This window comes from Hordeum vulgare, chromosome 4H, assembly GCF_904849725.1.
Source record: "Hordeum vulgare subsp. vulgare chromosome 4H, MorexV3_pseudomolecules_assembly, whole genome shotgun sequence".
In the NCBI taxonomy this organism is placed as follows: domain Eukaryota; kingdom Viridiplantae; phylum Streptophyta; class Magnoliopsida; order Poales; family Poaceae; genus Hordeum; species Hordeum vulgare.
In genome coordinates, this window is record NC_058521.1 from 49,960,113 (window position 1) to 49,973,817 (window position 13,705).

Genomic DNA, 13,705 nt, shown 5'->3' on the forward strand with positions numbered 1-13,705 from the left:
CAAGTCCGGTTGTAGATGCTCTAAGCGCATCTACAACCCGACTGTTGGGGAACGTCGCATGGGAAACAAAAATTTTCCTACGCGCACGAAGACCTATCATGGTGATGTCCATCTACGAGAGGGAATGAGTGATCTACGTACCCTTGTAGATCGTACAGCAGAAGCGTTAGAGAACGCGGTTGATGTAGTGGAACGTCCTCACGTCCCTCGATCCGCCTCGCGAACAATCCCGCGATCAGTCCCACGATCTAGTACCGAACGGACGGCACCTCCGCGTTCAGCACACGTACAGCTCGACGATGATCTCGGCCTTCTTGATCCAGCAAGAGAGACGGAGAGGTAGAAGAGTTCTCCGGGAGCGTGACGGCGCTCCGGAGGTTGGTGATGATCTTGTCTCAGCAGGGCTCCGCCCGAGCTCCGCAGAAACGCGATCTAGAGGAAAAACTATGGAGATATGTGGTCGGGCAACCGTGAGAAAGTCGTCTCAAATCTGCCCTAAAAGCTCCATATATATAGGAGGAGGGAGGGGGACCTTGCCTTGGGGTCCAAGGGACCCTCAAGGGGTCGGCCGAGCCAAGGGGGGGAGGACTCCCCCCCAAACAGAGTTGGACTTGGTTTGGTGGGAGGAGTCCCCCTCCCTTCCCACTTCCTCCCTCTTTTTTTTTCTTTTCCTTTGATTTTGTTCTCTTGGCGCATAGGCCCCTTTGGGGCTGTCCCACCAGCCCTTAGTGGGCTGGTGTGTCTCCCCAAAGCCTATGGGCTTCCCCGGGGTGGGTTGCCCCCCCCCGGTGAACTCCCGAAACCCATTCGTCATTCCCGGTACATTCCCGGTAACTCCGAAAACCTTTCGGTAATCAAATGAGGTCATCCTATATATCAATCTTCGTTTCCGGACCATTCCGGAAACCCTCATGACGTCCGTGATCTCATCCGGGACTCCGAACAACATTCGGTAACCAACCATATAACTCAAATACACATAAAACAATGTCGAACCTTAAGTGTGCAGACCCTGCGGGTTCGGGAACTATGTAGACATGACCCGAGAGACTCCTCGGTCAATATCCAATAGCGGGACCTGGATGCCCATATTGGATCCTACATATTCTACGAAGATCTTATCGTTTGAACCTCAGTGCCAGGGATTCGTATAATCCCGTATGTCATTCCCTTTGTCCTTCGGTATGTTACTTGCCCGAGATTCGATCGTCAGTATCCGCATACCTATTTCAATCTCGTTTACCGGCAAGTCTCTTTACTCGTTCCGTAATACAAGATCCCGCAACTTACACTAAGTTACATTGCTTGCAAGGCTTGTGTGTGATGTTGTATTACCGAGTGGGCCCCGAGATACCTCTCCGTCACACGGAGTGACAAATCCCAGTCTTGATCCATACTAACTCAACTAACACCTTCGGAGATACCTGTAGAGCATCTTTATAGTCACCCAGTTACGTTGCGACGTTTGATACACACAAAGCATTCCTCCGGTGTCAGTGAGTTATATGATCTCATGGTCATAGGAATAAATACTTGACACGCAGAAAACAGTAGCAACAAAATGACACGATCAACATGCTACATCTATTAGTTTGGGTCTAGTCCATCACGTGATTCTCCCAATGACGTGATCCAGTTATCAAGCAACAACACCTTGTTCATAATAAGAAGATACTGACTATCATCGATCAACTGGCTAGCCAACTAGAGGCATGCTAGGGACGGTGTTTTGTCTATGTATCCACACATGTAAATGAGTCTTCATTCAATACAATTATAGCATGGATAATAAACTATTATCTTGATACAGGAATTATAATAATAACTATACATTTATTATTGCCTCTAGGGCATAATTCCAACAGTCTCCCACTTGCACTAGAGTCAATAATCTAGCCCTCACATCACCATGTGAATTACATTGTAATAAATCCAACACCCATACAGTTCTGGTGTCGATCATGTTTTGGCCGTGGAAGAGGTTTAGTCAGCGGGTCTGCTACATTCAGATCCGTGTGCACTTTGCATATATTTACGTCCTCCTCCTCGACGTAGTCGCGGATGAGGTTGAAGCGTGGTTTGATGTGTCTGGTCTTCTTGTGAAACCTTGGTTCCTTTGCTAAGGCAATGGCACGAGTGTTGTCACAGAACAAGGTTATTGGATCCAGTGCACTTGGCACCACTCCAAGATCCGTCATGAACTGCTTCATCCACACACCCTCCTTGGCCGCCTCCGAGGCAGCCATGTACTCTGCTTCACATGTAGAATCTGCTACGACGCTTTGATTGGAACTGCACCAGCTTACTGCACCCCCATTAAGAATAAATACGTATCCGGTTTGCGACTTAGAGTCGTCCGGATCTGTGTCAAAGCTTGCATCGACGTAACCTTTTACGGCGAGCTCTTCGTCACCTCCATACACGAGAAACATCTCCTTAGTCCTTTTCAGGTACTTCAGGATATTCTTGACCGCTGTCCAGTGATCCACTCCTGGATTACTCTGGAACCTACCTGCCATACTTATGGCCAGGCTAACATCCGGTCTAGTGCACAGCATCGCATACATGATAGAACCTATGGCTGAAGCATAGGGGACGGAGCGCATATGCTCTCTATCTTCATCAGTTGCTGGGCACTGAGTCTTACTCAATCTCGTACCTTGTAGAACTGGCAAGAACCCTTTCTTGGACTGTTCCATTTTGAACCTCTTCAAAACTTTATCAAGGTATGTGCTTTGTGAAAGTCCTATCAGGCGTTTTGATCTATCCCTATAGATCTTAATGCCTAGAATGTAAGCAGCTTCTCCTAGGTCCTTCATAGAGAAACTTTTATTCAAGTAACCCTTTATGCTCTCCAAAAACTCTACGTTGTTTCCAATCAGTAATATGTCATCCACATATAATATTAGAAACGCCACAGAGCTCCCACTCACTTTCTTGTAAATACAAGATTCTCCAACCACTTGTATAAACCCAAATGCCTTGATCACCTCATCAAAGCGTTTGTTCCAACTCCGAGATGCTTGCACCAGTCCATAAATGGATCGCTGGAGCTTGCACACCTTGTCAGCATTTTTAGGATCGAAAAACCTTCGGGTTGCATCATATACAACTCTTCCTTAAGGAAACCGTTAAGGAACGCCGTTTTGACATCCATCCGTTCTAACATGATTCTGACGGACTTAAGCATCGCTACGGGTGAGAAGGTCTCATCTTAGTCAACTCCTGGAACTTGTGAAAAACCCTTTGCCACAAGTCGAGCTTTATAAACGGTCACATTACCGTCAGCGTCCGTCTTCTTCTAAAAGATCCATTTGTTCCGAATAGCCTTGCGGCCCTCAGGTAGTATCTCCAAAGTCCACACTTTGTTCTCATACATGGATCCTATCTCGGATTTCATGGCTTCTAGCCATTTGTTGGAATCTGGGCCCACCATTGCTTCTTCATAATTTGCAGGTTCATTGTTGTCTAACAACATGATTGATAAGACAGGATTACCGTACCACTCTGGAGCAGCGCGTGATCTCGTCGACCTGCGTGGTTCAACAGAAACTTGAACTGGAGTTTCATGATCATCATCATTAACTTCCTCCTCAACCGGTGTCGCAATGACAGAGGATTCCCCTTGCCCTGCACCACCATCCAGAGGGATGAGAGGTTCGACAACCTCGTCAAGTTCTATCTTCCTCCCACTCAATTCTCTCGAGAGAAACTCCTTCTCGAGAAAAGTTCCGTTCTTAGCAACAAACACTTTGCCCTCGGATTTGAGATAGAAGGTGTACCCAACTGTCTCTTTTGGGTAACCTATGAAGACGCATTTTTCCGCTTTGGGTTCCAGCTTTTCAGGTTGAAGCTTTTTGACATAAGCATCACATCCCCAAACTTTAAGAAACGACAACTTTGGTCTTTTGCCATACCACAGTTCGTATGGTGTCGTCTCAACGGATTTTGATGGTGCCCTATTTAAAGTGAATGCAGCTGTTTCTAATGCATAACCCCAAAAAGATAACGGCAAATCAGTAAGAGACATCATAGATCGCACCATCTCTAACAAAGTACGATTACGACGTTCGGACACACCATTACGCTGTGGTGTTCCAGGCGGGTTTAACTGCGAAACAATTCCACATTGTCTTAAGTGAGCACCAAACTCGAAACTCAGATATTCACCCCCACGATCAGACTGCAGGAACTTGATCTTCTTGTTACGATGATTTTCCACTTCACTCTGAAATTGCTTGAACTTTTCAAATGTTTCAGACTTGTGCTTCATCAAGTAGACATAACCATATCTACTTAAATCGTCAGTGAAGGTGAGAAAATAACGATATCCGCCGCGTGCCTCCACGCTCATTGGACCACACACATCGGTATGTATGATTTCTAACAAGTCACTTGCACGCTCCATTGTTCCGGAGAACGGAGTCTTAGTCATCTTGCCCATGAGGCATGGTTCGCACGTGTCAAGTGAATCAAAGTCAAGTGACTCCAAAAGTCCATCAGCATGGAGTTTCTTCATGCGCTTTACACCAATATGACCCAAGCGGCAGTGCCACAAAAATATGGCGCTATCATTGTTTACTCTAACTCTTTTGGTCTCAATGTTATGTATATGCGTATCGCTATCAAGATTCAATATGAACAATCCTCTCACATTCGGTGCATGACCATAAAAGATGTTACTCATAGAAATAGAACAACCATTATTCTCAGACTTAAAAGAGTAACCGTCTCGCAATAAACAAGATCCAGATATAATGTTCATGCTCAATGCAGGCACTAAATCACAATGATTTAAGTTCATCACTAATCCCGATGGTAGTTGAAGTGACACTGTGCCGACGGTGATTGCATCAACCTTGGAACCGTTTCCTACGCGCATCGTCACTTCGTCTTTCGCCAGCCTTCGTCTATTCCGCAGTTCCTGCTTCGAGTTGCAAATGTGAGCAACAGAACCGGTATCGAATACCCAGGCACTACTACGAGAGCCGGTTAAGTACACATCAATAACATGTATATCAAATATACCTGATTTTTCTTTGGCCGCCTTCTTATCTGGCAGATACTTGGGGCAATTGCGCTTCCAGTGACCCATACGTTTGCAATAGTAACACTCCGTTTCAGGCTTAGGTCCAGCTTTGGGTTTCTTCATCGGATTGGCAACAGGCTTGCCGCTCTTCTTTGAATTGCCCTTCTTGCCTTTGCCGTTTCTCTTGAAACTAGTGGTCTTATTCACCATCAACACTTGATGCTCTTTACGGAGTTCAGACTTTGCGACTTTCAGCATCGCAAACAACTCGCCGGGAGACTTGTTCATCCCTTGCATGTTGTAGTTCAACACAAAGCCTTTATAGCTTGGCGGCAGTGATTGAAGGATTCTGTCAGTGATATCTTCTTGCGGGAGTTCAATCCCCAGCTCAGCTAGATGGTTTGAGTACCCAGACATTTTGAGCACATGTTCACTGACAGACGAGTTTTCCTCCATCTTGCAAGCATAGAATTTATCGGAGGTCTCATACCTCTCGATCCGGGCATTCTTCTGAAAGATAAACTTCAACTCCTGGAACATCTCAAATGCTCCATGACGCTCAAAGCGACGTTGAAGTCCCGGTTCTAAGCCATACAAGACTGCACATTGAACTATTGAGTAGTCCTCCTTACGTGCTAACCAAGCGTTCTTAACATCCTGATCAGCCGTAGCGGGTGGTTCATCTCCTAGCGCAGCATTAAGGACATAATCCTTCTTCCCAGCTTGTAAGATTAGCTTAAGATTACGAGCCCAGTCTACAAAGTTGCTTCCATCATCTTTCAACTTAGCTTTCTCTAGGAACGTATTAAAATTCAGGATGACTGTCGCGTGAGCCATGATCTACAACACAAATATATTCAAAGTGGACTTAGACTATGTTCAAGATAATTAGAGTTTAACTTAATCAAATTATTCGCTAAACTCCCACTCAAAAAGTACATCTCTCTAGTCATTTGAGTGGTTCATGATCCACTTGCACTAGCTCAAGTCCGATCATCACGTGAGTCGAGAGTTGTTTCAGTGGTAAGCATCCCTATGCTAATCATATCAGCTATATGATTCATGATCGACCTTTCGGTCTCATGTGTTCCGAGGCCATGTCTGCACATGCTAGGCTCGTCAAGCTTAACCCGAGTGTTCCGCGTGCGCAACTGTTTTGCACCCGTTGTATGTGAACGTTGAGTCTATCACACCCGATCATCACGTGGTGTCTCGAAACGACGAACTGTAGCAACGGTGCACAGTCGGGGAGAACACAATTTCGTCTTCAAATTTTAGTGAGAGATCACCTTATAATGCTACCGTCGTTCTAAGCAAAATAAGGTGCATAAAAGGATTAACATCACATGCAATTCATAAGTGACATGATATGGCCATCATCACGTGCTTCTTGATCTCCATCACCAAAGCACCGGCACGATCTTCTTGTCACCGGCGCCACACCATGATCATCCATCAACGTGTTGCCATCGGGGTTGTCGTGCTACTTATGCTATTACTACTAAAGCTACATCCTAGCAAAATAGTAAACGCATCTGCAAGCACATATGTTAGTACAAAGACAACCCTATGGCTCCTGCCGGTTGCCGTACCATCGACGTGCAAGTCGATATTTCTATTACAACATGATCATCTCATACATCCAATATATCACATCACATCATTGGCCATATCACATCACAATCATACCCTGCAAAAACAAGTTAGACGTCCTCTAATTTTGTTGTTGCATGTTTTACGTGGTGACCAAGGGTATCTAGTAGGATCGCATCTTACTTACGCAAACACCACAACGGAGATTTATGAATTGCTATTTAACCTCATCCAAGGACCTCCTTGGTCAAATCCGATTCAACTAAAGTTGGAGAAACCGTCACTTGCCAGTCATCTTTGAGCAAAGGGGGTTACTCGTAACGATGAAACCAGTCTCTCGTAAGCGTACGAGTAATGTCTGTCCAAGCCGCTTCAATCCAACAATACCGCGGAATCAAGAAAAGACTAAGGAGGGCAACAAAACGCACATCACCGCCCACAAAACCTTTTGTGTTCTACTCGAGAAGACATCTACGCATGAACCTAGCTCATGATGCCACTGTTGGGGAACGTCGCATGGGAAACAAAAAATTTCCTACGCGCACGAAGACCTATCATGGTGATGTCCATCTACGAGAGGGGATGAGTGATCTACGTACCCTTGTAGATCGTACAGCAGAAGCGTTAGAGAACGCGGTTGATGTAGTGGAACGTCCTCACGTCCCTCGATCCGCCCCGCGAACAATCCCGCGATCAGTCCCACGATCTAGTACCGAACGGACGGCACCTCCGCGTTCAACACACGTACAGCTCGACGATGATCTCGGCCTTCTTGATCCAGCAAGAGAGACGGAGAGGTAGAAGAGTTCTCCGGCAGCATGACGGCGCTCCGGAGGTTGGTGATGATCTTGTCTCAGCAGGGCTCCGCCCGAGCTCCGCAGAAACGCGATCTAGAGGAAAAACTATGGAGATATGTGGTCAGGCAACCGTGAGAAAGTCGTCTCAAATCTGCCCTAAAAGCTCCATATATATAGGAGGAGGGAGGGGGACCTTGGCTTGGGGTCCAAGGGACCCTCAAGGGGTCGGCCGAGCCAAGGGGGGGAGGACTCCCCCCCCAAACCGAGTTGGACTTGGTTTGGTGGGAGGAGTCCCCCTCCCTTCCCACTTCCTCCCTCTTTTTTTTTCTTTTCCTTTGATTTCCTTCTCTTGGCGCATAGGCCCCTTTGGAGCTATTCCACCAGCCCACTAAGGGCTAGTGTGTCTCCCCAAAGCCTATGGGCTTCCCCGGGGTGGGTTGCCCCCCCCCCCCCCGGTGAACTCCCGGAACCCATTCGTCATTCCCGGTACATTCCCGGTAACTCCGAAAACCTTCCGGTAATCAAATGAGGTCATCCTATATATCAATCTTCGTTTCCGGACCATTCCGGAAACCCTCGTGACGTCCGTGATCTCATCCGGGACTCCGAAAAACATTCAGTAACCAACCATATAACTCAAATATGCATAAAACAACGTCGAACCTTAAGTGTGCAGACCCTGCGGGTTCGAGAACTATGTAGACATGACCCGAGAGACTCCTTGGTCAATATCCAATAGCGGGACCTGGATGCCCATATTGGATCCTACATATTCTACGAAGATCTTATCGTTTGAACCTCAGTGCCAGGGATTCGTATAATCCCGTATGTCATTCCCTTTGTCCTTCGGTATGTTACTTGCCCGAGATTCGATCATCAGTATCCGCATACCTATTTCAATCTCGTTTACCGGCAAGTCTCTTTACTCGTTCCGTAATACAAGATCCCGCAACTTACACTAAGTTACATTGCTTGCAAGGCTTGTGTGTGATGTTGTATTACCGAGTGGGCCCCGAGATACCTCTTCGTCACACGGAGTGACAAATCCCAGTCTTGATCCATACTAACTCAACTAACACCTTCAGAGATACCTGTAGAGCATCTTTATAGTCACCCAGTTACGTTGCGACATTTGATACACACAAAACATTCCTCCGGTGTCAGTGAGTTATATGATCTCATGGTCATAGGAATAAATACTTGACACACAGAAAACAGTAGCAACAAAATGACACGATCAACATGCTACGTCTATTAGTTTGGGTCTAGTCCATCACATGATTCTCCCAATGACGTGATCCAGTTATCAAGCAACAACACCTTGTTCATAATCAGAAGACACTGACTATCATCGATCAACTGGCTAGCCAACTAGAGGCATGCTAGGGACGGTGTTTTGTCTATGTATCCACACATGTAAATGAGTCTTCATTCAATACAATTATTGCATGGATAATAAACTATTATCTTGATACAGGAATTATAATAATAACTATACATTTATTATTGCCTCTAGGGCATAATTCCAACACCGACTTGGCAAATCCGCCCCCTATATGCCCGCCGACCCCTCATATCTCGCGTCGCACATTCACATACCTCAAATGCAATCCTCAAACCCATTCAATCCATACACGTCGATCATTTGGTACAAATTGTCCGAATTCAATAGTTCAAAACAAAGCGAATTAAATCACGGTTCAACAAAATAAACCAGACATGCCAAAATGGAATCGAGTAGGTTGGTGGGGACTTGAGCCATCATTACTCTTCTTGTCGGCTTTGAGAACGAACGCAACTTGTTTCCACTTTGGCTTGCCATTCAATATGATCCAATGCAACCACCGCCTCCCTCTCTCGCTGCCGGCGACGCCGCAGCTTCCGAACGACGTTCTCCGGCTTGCAAGAGGAAGTGGAGGAAGGGACGCCAACAGACGAGGTGGACTGTGTCTCCGTCGTAGCGGTTGGGGATGGGTAGGAAGACATCATGGCGGTGGATCGGGACCGGTGGTGAGGATGGGGAGCAACGTTTGCGAACGGCGAGGGCTTGTGCGCGAGAAAGGTTGAAGGCCAGACGGAGGAGGAGGAAGAGTTTTGAAGATTTGGTCCAATCTACGGTGGGGTCGGGTTGTCGGGTCCTACGTGGCGGGCATGCCCGAACGCCCTCATATCCGTCCTATATTTGGGCTGGATATGAGGGTGTCGGTCAGCTCGGGCGTTTAAGAAGCTCGTCTGGGTAAAAATTTCCTGACTAGTCAGTGATCGAACATCCTGTCCGGACTTATAAGGCCGCTTTAGGGCACTCGGTTGTAGATGCTCTAATACATTTTTCGAGACTAACTTTGACCAAAGCAATAATATATGAGATGCAAATTACATAAAGCATATCGTTAGATTACAACGTGAAAGGATCTTGCAGTGATATAAATTTTGCATTATACATTCCATATACTTGCTTCATTCGGGTTTATTAGGCATACTTGCCAAAGATCGAGTACCAAGGAAGAATATTAATGGTAAGCATGTGTTATTCCGAGCTTAAGTACATCCAGTTAGACTAAGACTATCCATAGTGGGAGTAACATAGAGAGTAATATAGATGACACCTAAGTCAAAAAAGATTATGTTGTAGTTAATTAATGAGGAGAGAGATAAATTCAATAACATGGCTAGTTACTCACACTATGAGACTATCCATAATGGGAGTAATATAGAGAATAACATAGATGACATCGAGACAAAAAAATATGACTTGACCGCTAATTAATGAGAGACACACAAATTGAGTAACATACCTCGTTACTCACACTATGAGTAACATCATACATACCAAGACACGATGAGTCTATAACCTAATAGATGAAGTATTGCATGACACCACATATATGTTACTCCCCACTATAGATGTAGTAACATAGACTAGTAACATATGCATGTTATACTAGTCTAAGTTACGACCCATTATGACTAGTCTGAGTAACATCACACATACCAAGACAAGATGAGTCTACAACCTAACAAATGAAGTGTTGCATGACACCACACATATATTACTCCCCATTATAGAGGTAGTAACATAGACTAGTAACATACGTTACGCCCCACTGTGGGTAGTCTAATTCACAGTTACTTTGAAGTGTCATGGTAGTCGGTTGCTAGCTTTGGTTTTGCATGTCAATCACTTAACATCTATCGTAGGTTAGTTATTCCGCACAACTGGTTCCATGCTTGCATGTCGCGCTTCACCCAATGGTGCAGCCAATCGACGCACGCTCAACGAAGGAGGGATACATCTCCAATCTATCAATATTTTTTTATTGTTCCATGCTATTGTATTATCAATCATGAATGTTTTATATGCAATTATATGCTATTCTGCATCATTTTTTGGAACTAACCTATTAATCCAGTGCCAAGTGCCAGTTGTTTTCTCCTTGTTTTTGGTTTTTCAGGAAATCGGCACCAAACGAAGTCCAAACACTACAAAACTTTCTCATGATTTTTTCCTGGACAAAAGAGGGCATGGATGCTTTGGAAGGAGATCCGAAGACACACGAGGAGATGGCAAGGCAACAAGGCATGCCCAGGGGCTAGGTGCACCCTCATGCCTTGTGGGGCCCTCGTGGATCCATTTGACCTAATTCCACCTTCATAAATTCTCTAAAATCGGGAAAGCGATAGAGATCCACCCGAAACCATCGCAAGATTGTGTTCCGACACGAGGCCATCTACTGACCTTTCCTGGTGCCCCGTTGGAGGGGGAATCGATCATGAAGGCCATCAACATCAACCTTGTTCCTCCATGATGATGTGTGAGTAGTCCACCACAATCCTACGAGTCCATAGCTAGTGCCTAGATGGCTTCTTCTCAATCTTTCATGTTCAAACAATGCACTCTCTTGGAACTTAACAACCAATGTTCTTAGTCACCAAACAACTTCAATGCATCATCAAATCTAAGTACGAGCTCCACATACTCAATTATCACATAGTCTTCTATGATTGTTAATGATCAAGGCATATTCTTAGAACAAACAACATACATTCAACACACAAAAAGATAGGGGCTTAAGGTTTCGCCTCCCAACGTACTTATCATAAAGATAATTGTCGACAAAAATGAATCAGGATCAAATATATTTGACTCGATATATATGTTTTGATCTTTTCCCACCACATGGTGCTTTTCAACATATAGATTGAGTTTGGAATAAGAAGTTGACTCAACATGAAAAATAAGTAACATGAAAGTAAATAGATTGTCCCATCGTAGAGGGAAGCAGAGATGTGCAGAGGTGTTAGAGATCATTGTTTTGAAATATAGGTGAATATGTAATTTTGGGTGGTGTGCCTTTCATGTCAATGTCACAACATAGTTTTTAATATCTTCCATGCTAATCACATTATTGGCGGTCCCCAAACAGAATTGAAATTTTACTCCCCCTTAACCATTCAATCATGTTACATGGATAGCTGTATCCAGTGGGTGACTTCCAAACAATTAACTTTCTAGGGGGGGTTCTTGTTTATTTATTTTTGTATTACGCAGGACTGGGCATCCTTTCTACCAGACTCACTCGTGCAATAACAATTGAATAAACATTGATCTTGAGAATAACTTGCTTAGCATGGAAGATAATGACCGCCCCATCGCTCCATGAACGGTACGAGCACACAAAATCGATGTTTATTTGAATGTTTAGAGGTGGCATATACAAATTTACTTGGAAAGGCAGTGAAATACCATATATAGTTAGGTATGGTGGACTCTAATGGAAGAAACTTGGCTCAAGAATTTGGATGCACAAGTAGTATCTCTACTTAATACGAAGTTTAGGATAGCAAAAGGTTCTAAACAAGCACCACATGTTGGAGGATCCATAACAATATAAATTCTATGCCAATATACCCGAGCATAACCATTAAGTTATCTTCCTTGTCCAACTTCAACTATTTGAACAAGATTGAAAATAATTAATTGCTATTCACAATCATAACAGATGTCCAAGATAATATATTTTATGTTAAAGTTCTCTTTCTTATACTAATCATTCATGAATTGCTTGTATGACCAATATTATAGTTGACAAACTCCAATAGTTCTTACTTACCAAACCAAATGTGAAAATACTACTAAGCATATAGCACATTCAGAATTTCATATCTATGATATTTCATTCATTTCCCATTTACTCTTAGGATATAAGTGAAGCACAAGAGTAGACATCAAACTACTCTCGAAAGATAAGATCAATGAGTAGTCAAACAATTAAGTAGCTATGTGAGGACTCTCTCTCAATAAAGATTTTGAGATGTGAGATTCATGTCAAAACAACAAACAAAACAAAAGATACTCCAATAATAGCACATATCATGTGGATAAATAAAAATTTGGGCTCAACATAGGCTAACCGATATTCGTTTAATGGAGCGAGGTGGGATGCGTAGCATCCCCAAGCTTAGATGCTTGAGACTTCTTGTAATATTTACGTAGGATGCCCTCGACATCCCCAAGCTTTATATTTTATATCTATTTCAATCCTCTCATATCCTCGTTTCACCTAAGTCTCAAAAACTTCATCCACACAAAACTTGAAAAGAACTTGTGAGATAGGTTAGTACCCAATTTGCATAATAATTTTCAAACATTAGGTACTGTATACTATCATTTCCACAATTTATATCTACCAATATAAGCCATGAAAACTCTAGGATAACTAGATAACAAAACTATGGCAGCAATCTGTAGAAATCTATTTAAATAATATACTTCTATAACTCCAAAAATTCTAAAATTTTGGGACACGACAAATAATTTGTATGACAACATTTTTTTTAATTTCAGAAACTTTGCACGTTCGAGTGAAATCTGATAATTCAAATACTACAACAAAAGTTTCTCCTTTTGTACATCACACATCACACATGCAATTCAAGAATTCTAAAGGTCATTCTTGGAATTAAATTTTTTATTGAAAAAAAAGATTACAAAGAGCATCCAACAGAGTAAAACAAAATAAAATGATGTTCCAAGGAGAACACATATCATGTGATGAACAAAAATATAGCTCCAAGTAAGATATATCGATAGCGTTGGAGACGAAAGAGGGGATGCCTTCTAGGGCATCCCCAAGCTTAGAAGCTTTAGTATTCCTTGGATATTACCTCGGGGGTACCTTGGGCATCCCCAATCTTAGGTCCTTGCTACTCCTTATTCACCCCATATCGGTATCTCCCCCAAAACTTGAGAACTTCTATCACACAAAACTTAACGAAACTTCGTGAG